We start from the raw sequence: 11861 nt of genomic DNA, 5'->3' as shown, positions 1-11861 counted from the left end.
AATCCACGATGTTGGCCTGGCTATCAAGACCAGTTTACTCAAACAGCTGCCAAACTTGCCTGTGGGAATCAGCAAGAGGCTCATGAAGATCTGTTTGCCTTTCAGCACAGACCGGTATGCCACAATCATCACCGCATATGCCCCAACACTGACCAGCACAAAGGACACCATCGAGCAGTTCTACTCTGACCTGAGTGCCGTCCTGCACTCAGTGCCCACAATGACAAGCTGATACTGGGAGACTTAAAAGCCCGCGTTGGACAGGACCATGAAAGATGGAAAGGAGTGCTCGGCAAACACAGCATGGGCAAAATGAATAACAATGGCCTACTGCTACTCAGCAAATGCTCAGAGTTCGCACTCACCATCACGAACACTGTGTTCAGAATGGCGAACAAATATAAAACAATGTGGATGCACCCACGATCAAAACCATGGCATCTCATTGACTACATCATTGTACGCCGGCGAGATATCCAGGATGTACAGATCGCCAGAGCCATGAGAGGAACTGAATGCTGGACAGACCACCAATTGCTTAGAGCGACTCTACAAATGTGCATTACGCCTCGCCATCCAAAACGAACCTTGACAGTTCGCGCATTTTACAACATGAGTCGTCTTAGAGATCCATCTTATTTGCAAACATTCCAGTCCTGCCTAGACGACAAGCTGTCTGCCACTCACTGGAAGCTCAACCGAGAAATGGAACCAGTTCAGAGACAAGTGAAGGAAACATCAAAGGTAGTCCTAGGCCCCAAACAACACAACCACCAGGACTGGTTCGATGAGAACAACACTGCTATTGAAGACCTATTGAGCAAAAAGAACAAAGCCTTTATGGAGGGGCAAAATAACCCAAATTCTGTTCCTAAAAAGGACAGATTCAAGTCACTCCAAGCCACAGCACAGTGTGAGATCAGGAAGATGCAAGACCGATGGTGGGGAAAAAAGGCAGAAGAAAGCCAGCGCTTTGATGATACAAAAAACTACAAACAATTTTTCAGTGCCCTCAAGACTGTCTATGGGCCATTAAAATCCACCACCACTCCCTTGCTGTCCACTATGGTGACACTCTCATAAAAGATAAAAAAAGGCATCAGCAACAGGTGGAAAGAACACTTCAATCAGCTTCTCAACCGACCCTCTTCAGTCGACCAAAGCACCCTTGACCAGATCCCCCAAAACCGCACCATTGAACAACTTGATGTCCCTCCTTCAATAGAGGAAGTCCAAAAAGCTATTAAACAAATGAGTGCAGGCAAGACACCCGGTAAAGGTGGAATCCCAACCGAGGTGTACAAGGCCTTAAATGGAAAGGGGCTCCAGGCATTCCACATAGTGCTGACCAGCATATGAGAAGAGGAAGACATGCCACCAGAACTCAGAGATGCTACCATCATAGCCCTATACAAGAACAAAGGCTCACGAGCATCTTGTGACAACTACAGAGGCATCTCACTACTCTCCACTGCCAGAAGGAGCCTCACCCGTGTTATACTCAAGAGACTCCTGTCATCTGTTTCAGAGCAGAACCTGCCTGAATCACAATGTGGCTCCCGACCAGATCACAGAACCATCAACATCGTCTTCACAGTGAGGCAAATGCAGGAAAAATGCCTTGAGCAGAACCTGAGTCTCTACATTGTCTTCATAGACCTGACAAAGGCGTTTGACACAGTGAACAGGGACTCATTGTGGGTGATCCTCAGCAAGCTCGGTTGCCCAGCAAAATTCATCAAACTGATCCAGCTCTTTCATGTCAACATGACAGGGGAAGTCCTATCTGGTGGAGAGACTTCCAATCGCTTCAACATCTCCAATGGTGTGAAACAAGGCTGTGTCCTCACTCCGGTACTATTCAACATACAATACAAATACAAAAATACAAAAAGAGAATACAAAAAGAGCCACTGTACAGTGCTAAAGAATGTGATATTGAAATCACTTTAAAAGACTGAGATATAATAATGTAAGGTCACCAAGGAATTCATTCATGTAATTCCTAAATTAAACACTCAAGTCAGCTACTAAATTTTTTATGGTGTTTTAATTACAAACAGGAGGAAAAAAGTATTAGAGGGAGAGAGAGAGAGAGAGAGAGAGAGAGAGAGAGAGAGAGAGAGAGAGAGAGAGAGAGAGAGAGAGAGAGAGAGAGAAGGAAAGAAGTTTAAATACCCACTCTGGCTCAGGCTGAGCCAAAGCGGGCTTTAAGGCCCTGGATAGTCAAGGCAAGTAAAGGGATCAGTCCTTATCACTCACATGACCAATCTGAAGGAAAATATTCTGCGGGGCTCCTCCAACTCCAAACACCAGCCTCCAACTGACTCTAGCCCTCCTCACAGGAAGCCCCGAGAACTCCAGAGGCTGTTCTCTACCTCATTTCCTGCATGTCACGTGTGCCAATGGTGGCTCTAGCTTGACCTAGGACTGCCCAGAGGTCTGTCCTTTTTGCACATGTCTGTTGAAGGCCATATTCTCAAATAATTAAATCTTGAGTTTGCTGCAGCCCTTCCTAATCTTGTTATACTTAGTAGGGTGGAGGTTGTAGTTTCCAAGACCTGATTCTGTTATTCCAAGTATCTCTATTATTATTGATCAGGAAATAGCTAAATTCAATCTTCTAAAGAATGGTCTGAATAGGGTGGAGTAGTTTTGAAATTCACAAGACTCACAAAGCTACCTGCATAGTGCCAATAGAGCACAAGGTCAAAGAAACTGATCCCAGTGGGATTGATGTAATTTTGAGCCAAGACAAGAGGACTTGAACTTTTTGGGGGTTCAAGGTTGTGGCTGTTTTGACATATATCAGAGGATAGACTTCCTCTGAACCACATTCTATCAAGGACCTCATTTTCACTGCCATCCTGGCTCCCATTTGCTACTGAAATCTAATCCCTTTTCTGTCTTTCATTGAGTGGCAAAATTTCTGTAGTCCTGGCTACTGATTGGGTAACTGCATAATTTCTTAAATCATTTTAATTGAGCCCTGATTCAAGGACCTGTTATAAATTTGTTTTTCCTTTACTTATATTTTCCAGACATAAGATTTTGATATTTTATATTTTTATCCACTAGTTATTTTTTTTGTTTGGATTTTTTTGGTATTTGGGATTTTATTTTGCAAATTGATTCATATACCTCATAATTCAGCCATGTATCCCTGTGTAATTCCTACATGTGTCCCTGTGTCTTCCTCAGGTGGGAATGTATTATTATTCACCTCAGGAGAGTCTATGTTATTTTTTGAACTTTGATTTAAATTTGAGCATTTTTAGGATAAGAAACTTCCTACCACCCAGAATCCAAAAGGCACCATGAAGATGCCTACAGAGACCACATGCTGCACCAGAAGATCCAGAGTGAACTTTGGGATGTGAATTGAACCATGGGGGATTGAAATGCTTTTGTTTTGAATGTATACCCTTATGCGAAAGGGGACTGCCCCCATATTGGCTTTTTGTCAACCTAGTAATCATTGGTTTTGTTCTCTTTTCCTTTTATCTAGAAATTATTGCAAATTATAAGTTAGTTATGTTTCCATCATCCTTTTGGGGAGATTGGTCTCCCACCAGAATCACAGGAGGGAATGTATAGTTAGAAATTCTTGAACCCCTAAAACTTCATTACCCAAAATTTCTTTCTGTATTACCTAGAATTTTTTTCCCTTTTCCTGTGTCCTCTCATTTGCATGATTGTATTTAAGTTGGCTGTGATTCCTCCCATGCTCTCTTTTACTTGAGACCAAGATAAGTTCAGGTAATTCTTTTACTTTAGTTGGTATTTATGAAACTTTAAAAATATATTACTTAGTTATTGAATATTAATTTTAATTTCCACACTTGTTTCCTTGTTTGGTTTAATATATTTCTTCAAATGTTCAGTCCTCCTTTTTCTGTCTTAAATGAGTGAAGTTAAGATGATATCAATGGGGAGAGGGTTCTACATGCTTTTGTATATATTTATTTAATTGGTTATTATGGATAGATTATGACTGAATGGGTTGAAGCATGTCCATCCAAGAAAAGTGACACAGCAACAATAGTGAGATTTCTATTAAAAGAGATAATACCTAGACATGGCATTCCAGATACCATAGATTCAGACAAGGGGTCCCGTTTCACTTCCCAAGTTCTACAAGAAATCTACAAGAACTTAGGGATTAAATGCAACTATTATTAGGTTTATTGGTCCCAAAGTTCCAGTCAGGTCGAGCATATGAACAAAGAATTGATGACACAGATAGGTAAACTCTGTTCAGAAACACACTTAAAATGGACAGATGTTATGCCTCTTGCTTTGTTCAACATAAGAACTAGACCTAGGACTGACTTGCATATATCACCATTTGAAATGCTATATGGTCAGCCACTTTGGCATGGTAGGGCAGTAAAGCCACCATACTTGTCCATGTTAAAAGGGGAATGGGTATTTCACAAATATTTAAAACAGATACAATGTAGACTAGATGAACTAAGGAAACTGCGGTTGCTTGTGCAAAGAATAACACTAGATTTTTTTCACTACATAAGATAAAACCAGGAGATAAGGTATATGTCAAGAACTTTAATAGAGAATCTCCTACAGAACCAAGATGCATCGGACCAGCATCGGTCGTAATGACAACCGCAACATCTATAAAGGTTGATCAAAAAGATCCATGTTTCCATGCTTCACATGTAAAATTGCATCAAGCCCATAAAGTTGACTAGCCCTAGAAGAAAATCTATGGAAAACAAAGGAAAGCACACATATGTATCAACAGATAGTATAGACAAGAGAGCATTGCACATGTTAAAATGATAACAGGACAGCACCCCTGAAGCAAATAAAGCAGCCTCAAAAAGAAATACAGCCAGTAACACAGACAAAAGGAAAATATGCATTTAAAACTTAACTCCAAAGAAAAGCCTCTACATACTACACAAACTCTCTGCCTACAATAGCAACAACAAAGAAAGTAACAAAATTATTTCAAATGAATACATAACTACATGACCAAACAAATTACATTATATGTAAATTCTATTTCCAAGACATAACTAAAGACAACATACAATATTGGGAAAAATTCAAAGATTGAAGATAAGAAACTTCAAATTCATATTCTTAACAATAATCTAAAAACTTATACTGTACAGTTTACTTCCACTGATGAAGATAAACACATGTAATGCTTACTTCCACACATGAAGAATAACTGATGCATTCTGACAAGCACTCATTACTTCCATGCACAATGAAAATTTCAGTCTTACATACATGCACATGTAAAAACCTTACACGCATGCATGTTCCTGATTGTTCCAGTTTGTTCCTCAATTGAAGAACACAGCACTACAATCAAGAGTGACAACAGGCAAGAGTGGCGCGCTGACCAGATGATGAAAGACAAAGAGTTTCTACAATCAACATCTAAGGACATGGAAGGACTTTGAAAGTTTGGACTTGTGATCATGAGATTATATAAGAATGCATCATACATGTTAACATCACAAATATACATACACATGCTGCACTAAAATATAATGTAGGAAGATCTCATGGAATGGGTAAGTATACAACATATGCATAGTTGCAAAACACAAAAGTCACACTGATATATAAATTTCTGTGGGAAATCAAAACAAAGACATTTCTTGTCTGCATGATTTTGCACAGAAATCTAGAACAATATATTATGGATGTACATATGTAAATCTGTATATATACAACCTATGTACACATGTAAATACTAATGTACACAAACTAACTATATTAGGATAATTTATTAATGTTCTAATGAATAACTATAGGGACAGTTTAGAAAATTTGTTCAAAGTCTTAGGGAAGTAGGGACAGACATAAAACGACTTAAGTATAGAAGTTAGATTACATTATAATTTTAGGTTAGCGATTATTAGTAACAGAAAATTTTAATAGTTGAATTTATAAACATTAGGAGATAAGACAGTTCAAAATACTGTTGAAATTGTTGGAAGTGTTTTAAATTGCTACATGAGTTATGTCAAAACTATATTTCATATAAAATCCCTATTAATTAAACCATTTATCCTATACCCAAACTTAGCATAGGCCTAGATAGACAGAATAGCTAAAATAAGATTAGGATTTATTATTTTGGGAGGATAAAGGAATATTTAATATAGTACAGGGTTAAGAATTAGATAGTTAGAAATATAACAAAATATATCTAAAAGGTAAGTATCATTAAAAAATGCCGGTTGCATTTTTAAAAAAGACAAAAAGGGAGGATTGTGGAAAAGAGAGAAATTGCAGCAAGACAGAGGTTGAAGGTTGATCAGCTGTCAATCACAAGAAAATTCCATTTGGAATGTTACAGGGAAACAGTTGAAGGCAAAAGCCAACTGCTCACTGATTTCTGGGTTTCTTGGCTGATGGTGGTGACTTTGAAGGAAGAAACTGGGTTTATCTCTGGGATTTGGAATAATCAAGTTGGAGGTGGCCTGGCTGATTTGAAGGCAGAAGAAGGACAATAGTCCTTGCTTGTGACTTGCTCTGTTTCATACTAGTGACTGAATTGCCATTTCTCTCAATATCCTCCAACCTAAGGCTCACGGTAGATAATAGGAAAACCCCCAACCCTCTTACCTCCATCCTCCATCTTTTCCTGTTTTCCCCAATAAGCCTCTACTTGAGATATAGAAAAAAGTATTTTCTCTGAAACATCATAGCTCACCCTGAATGACTTAGAAGGAGGCTAAAGAAGTGAGAAGAGCAAAAAGAGGCTGGAAGAGGGAAAAAGGGAGATATAGAGGGAGAAGGGTAGGCAAAAGAAGATAATTACCTGATCCATTAGTTGTCATTTATCCATCAAATATACCCCCTACAATATTATCTATTATAATATTCTCTGGGTGGGATGTGATTCAGTGTGTAATTCTCAGAGTAGTATTTGGCTTGTAACCCCAACTTTCAAGACCCCTTAGACTAAAACTGCTCTACCACTACCATATAAAATATTTAGTTTTCCTTACCTTGAGAAGAGTTTTTCTGTAGCCTGGAAAACATGACAACTTTAAGAAGAGGGTCAAGATAAGAAGGAAAAGGATGTTTCAATTGTAGCTTTACTGTCCCAGGCCAAAAATCCCATGACAGTCACAGGTTTTTTGATCATCGAGGTCTTTAGGGGTATGTAATGTTAAAAATCATGTGCTCAAGATTTGAAACACCAGGGAATTGGACAGAAGGAAGGAGAAGAATCTTGCATCAATGTTATTATAAAAGTCTGTGTTTACATATAGAGGGAGGACATTTTTGCTCCCAGAAAGGAGATTGTGTGGCCAGAATCCCTTTTCCTTCCCTTCCCTTCTCTTTCCCCTCCCCTTCCCCGTTGTTCCCTGTTTTCTCCAAGTAAAGCTACCTTTTCTCTGCCAGCATCTTATCAAGTCTTCTGTCTGCTCATTAGAGTGATTTCTGAGTGTGCAAGCTCCCCCAAAATTCTTCTCCACACACTCTTTTTCTTATATACTCCAATTATGAGAAAGTATAAATTCCACTCCCCCTTTTTTCTAAACTGTTGCATTCCTCTTCCTCTCTTTTTTCTTCCCCCCTCTTAAAACTCTCAGATCATCTGTTTTTCATATTTGATTTCCTTTGTAGAAAAAAGTTCTGAAGGAACAATTGTTTTCCCCAAATTAGAATGTTAATACTACCACATCGTAGAGCCCCTCTCAATTAAATTAAATCAAGTAAATGTATCTTTTTTGTTCTCTTGACTCGTGTTTGAACTTCAGAGTTCCTAGTCAACTCTTATCTTTCCATCAAAAATTTTTTAAAGTTATATGTTCCAAAAAGCAAGTTAAAACAACTCTGAGGTATCACCTCACACCTATTAGATTGGCTAATATGACAGAAAAGGAAAGCAATAAATGCTGGAGAGGGTGTGGCAAAATTGGGACACTAAAGCATTGCTGGTGGAGTTGTGTACTGATCCAACCATTCAGGAGAGTGAATTGGAATTTAAAACTGGTTTAATGACTGTATTCAAAGAGTAACTCCAGACATCTATGCTTTACCCTATGCTGTTTAATCTTTTTATCAATGACTTGGATACACGCATAGATATATTCTGGCTAACAAATTCATCAAATATGCAGATGATGAAAAGTTGTGAAGGAAGGCTAACAAAGTCATGCAACAAATACTTAAGCTGCTGGAAAACCCAGGGCAAATTTCATCCACCCACCAGCTGGACCCAATGACTAGGAATGAAATAGTTTAAGTAGCTTAACTAAAAACAAAGAAATATTTATTAACACGCTAAGGAAGATAATTTGCTGGTAACCGCTTCAGCTTCCTGTGTTATAAATTGGTTTTTTGTAACTTTTGAGGTTTGATGTATGCAGTTAATCAGCACCTTCTATTAGGATAGATAAGTAAATAATTTCACAGGAAAAGAAAGGGTAGCAAAAGGAAAATGTAAGGGGGGTGTGCGGGTTGAGAAAATATTTTGCCATGTAACTGGCAAGGTTTGTTCTTAGAATGAAAAAAACACTCCCTTTTAGAGGAAGAAAAGAAGAAGAGGATGTGACAAGAAACCTTCACAATTGTTAAAGAAGTCTGTTTGATCTCAGACAGCGAGTTGAAGGCTTTTTAGACTCCAAGACATTCATACTACAAGTATGTCTTATCCAAGCACAAGAAATAAGTTTTTACAAGTAGATTAGATCAGGGTCAGCTAAGTGGACTGAGAACCAGCCTTAGAGATGGGAGGTTCTAGGTTGAAATCTGGCCTCAGACACTTCCTAGCTATATGGGCAAGTCACTTAACCCCCATTGCCTATCCCTACTACTCTTCTGCCTTAGAACCATATTGGTTCTACTGCAGAAGGTAAAGTTAAAAAAAAAAAAGTGAATGATACCATCTGCTTTTCTGTGTCCTTACATATTTTGTTAGGTTTCATTTTTCCTTTAATGGTAGAGCATTGAGCTCAATCTAACAAAATTAAGTTTAATAGGGATAAACATAAAGCCTTATGAAATTCAAAAAAAATAAATATAACAAATATGAGAGGGGGGGGGGATTGGCTAGACATCAGTTTTAGCCTGAAGAAATTAAGCCTGGGTGTAGGGAAGCATGGCTATAGCTCTGTGGAATCTTGCTCACTACCCTCCAAGGGAGACTATCTTGAAGGGAACAGGAAAAATCCATGAGTCTGGTTGTCCTATTCTCCAACAGAGAAGATACTGTACTATAGTTATATCTATCTTAGCCCTCATAAATATTTCTAGGCTGAAGACTTTATTGATTCAAAATCAAAAGCTGTTAGCTTCCCTGGTTGATATCCCCTGAGGTGGTTACCCTAAGCTTATACCCCAATGTTTTGGTTCCTTCTCATCAATTAATACTAAGGGAGGCGAAATTGACCAGCCTTGAAAATACAGGAGAACCTTAACAAGCTGGCTGGCCTTGGGAGTTTAAATATGCCAGCTGCAGTGGGTACCAGATAAAGGCCAAGAAGACCCCAATAACATAAGAACCATAAACATGCCAAACCCCAGCTGTAGTGGATACCAGATAAAGGCCAGGAAGACCCCAATAAATATGCCAAACTCCAGCTGCAGGAAGACCCCAATAATATAGAATTGTCAAAGTTCCAAGAATAGTAGGAAGCAGATAAGAGCAATACATGCAGGCAAAATTCCAAGGATGGTAGCAGATAAGGGGCTGGAAGACTGTACATGCTGAAAAGTATTTAAAGCCCAGCCTGTCAGAAGCAACTTGGAACTCTGGTGGCAGACGTTCCCACTGGTGTGCACCAGTCCATAATAAAGGACCCTTTGTCTGTTGACATTGTCCTCTGTCTTCCATGGTGGTGGGTGAAATCCCTGACCTTAACAATACTTATACAAAGATAATCACAAATAGTGAATAATGAATAAACATATTTATCTAAGCAAATAGCAAATAAATCAAAGAAGTCACTCAACTAGCATCTATTAACTACTATGTGTCGATACAGAAAACCCACAAAAATTGATGAGATTTTTTAATGGAAATGAAATAAGATCTTTCTCATCCAAGAGAAAGGTCCAAACCTTATCAAAGGTCAAATTTCCTATAGTCCCTAGGGAAGCAAAATACCAGTATGAGAACAATTGAGGAGCTGGCTTCCCCTATATGTCTAAAAATGTCTCTCTCTTTCTCCTCTCTGGGGATAGTTCCAAAGACAGTATGGAACCACACCTGTTTTTCTCTCAAAGGAACCAAGATTGTCACTCCTCTCCAAGGTACTTTCAATATGCGCATGCCTCACTCCTCAATCACTCTGTCCCACCTGCCCCCATTCAATTTTTTTTTCTATCTACCATTTAGAAGAATCTGAAGGATGAGAAATCCTTTAGGTGATCTTCTAATATGAGACAGATTTCATGGGTTTGGAACAAATTTGGCACATATTTAGAGACAATGATTTTTTAGCATCTCTTTGTGATTCATAAGGCTTTTTGTCTCTGATGATTGCTTCTTTGTAAGAATACTGTGAAAGTGCATGAGTTCCTCATACCATGACTATTAGAGAAACAACCATATAATGAGTTCAGGAAGGAAATGGGGAGTGGAAATTGTGAGCTCATTTGGGAAGTAAACAGGAAAATAAGAATCTTTAGCTAGAAGAAGACACCATTGAAGAGACACAGCACTATGATCATGCTTACTTGTTTTTTATGCTTATTTATTAAGCACTGGGGCCAAGGAATCACAGTGACTATCTTCTAAGGCAAGTCTGACTACTAGCCTCCTGCCATATGCTGTCAAAGGATATATGGAACTGGGCATGAAAAGCCATCTTCAGGTACCTGAAAGACTCTTCAAGGCCAAGGAAGGGGCGTTAGGAACCACAGAAGACTCATGGATGAGAAAGATCTCAAAATGTTAGCATGGGGAAGGCCAAATGAGCAGAGCTAGTCAATAGGATTTTTGTAGAAATAGATAAGAAGGATAAGTACATAAGGAAAAGTTTTTTAATTACTCACATTAGGGGACCACTATAACTGTCTCTTCAGGTAAATCCTGTTTTCACAGCTACTCAGATAAATATTTAACCTTGATTTGGAGATTTTCTAGATGAAAGGTATTATAGAGTCTCATAGGGAAGGATCAATTTGGAAAGGAAAGAATTGGGCAGAAATGCTTTTAATGCACTTAATATAATTATATGCAATAGATCCTACTAAATTTTCATTAAATCACCATTGGTAACATTGTCATTTTCCAAATCTTCCCAAGCTTTTAGTCCCATTGATTTCCAGGTCAGTGGAGTCTTGGGGGTCAGACTGAGTGTTCCTGAGCCCCAGGTTCATTATTGAATTTTTCTCATAAATCTAAAGAAAGCTGTGGACATAAAAAAATAAATTCTTTGCTACATTCTCCTTCTTTAAATAACAAATAGTATAAGAGAAGGTTAAAGAAATTAAATATGAGAGGAAGCCCTAAAAAAAAAATGCTGTCTCTGAAAATCACTACTGAGCTACTTGAAGGAGGAATGTGACCATCGATGGTCTCTCTCTAATGAGAATAGAAAACTTCTGGTCTGTGCTTGGAAATCCAGGCCATGTTAATCTGAAAGAATTCATTGAAAGGTTTATGTCTGGTGGTGATTAAGATCCTGTGATGATAATTTGGGGTACTGGAGCTGGTCACAGTCTCCTTAAGTAAGAATGGTCTCTCTTTATCTTCTTTATGGCTTCCAAGTCAGGCCAGACACCATCATTTGGCTCATGACTCAGTTCTTAGACAAATCAGTCTATAGAGGTGGAAGGGTCCATTAAGATCCTGAAAGTGAGAAGCAGTTAGTATGAGAAGGGAAATAAAAATCTATAAGCAACTCAGTCCTAGA

Source organism: Monodelphis domestica, chromosome 1 (assembly GCF_027887165.1).
Source record: "Monodelphis domestica isolate mMonDom1 chromosome 1, mMonDom1.pri, whole genome shotgun sequence".
Classification (NCBI taxonomy): Eukaryota; Metazoa; Chordata; class Mammalia; order Didelphimorphia; family Didelphidae; genus Monodelphis; species Monodelphis domestica.
This window is presented reverse-complemented; position numbering follows the sequence as displayed.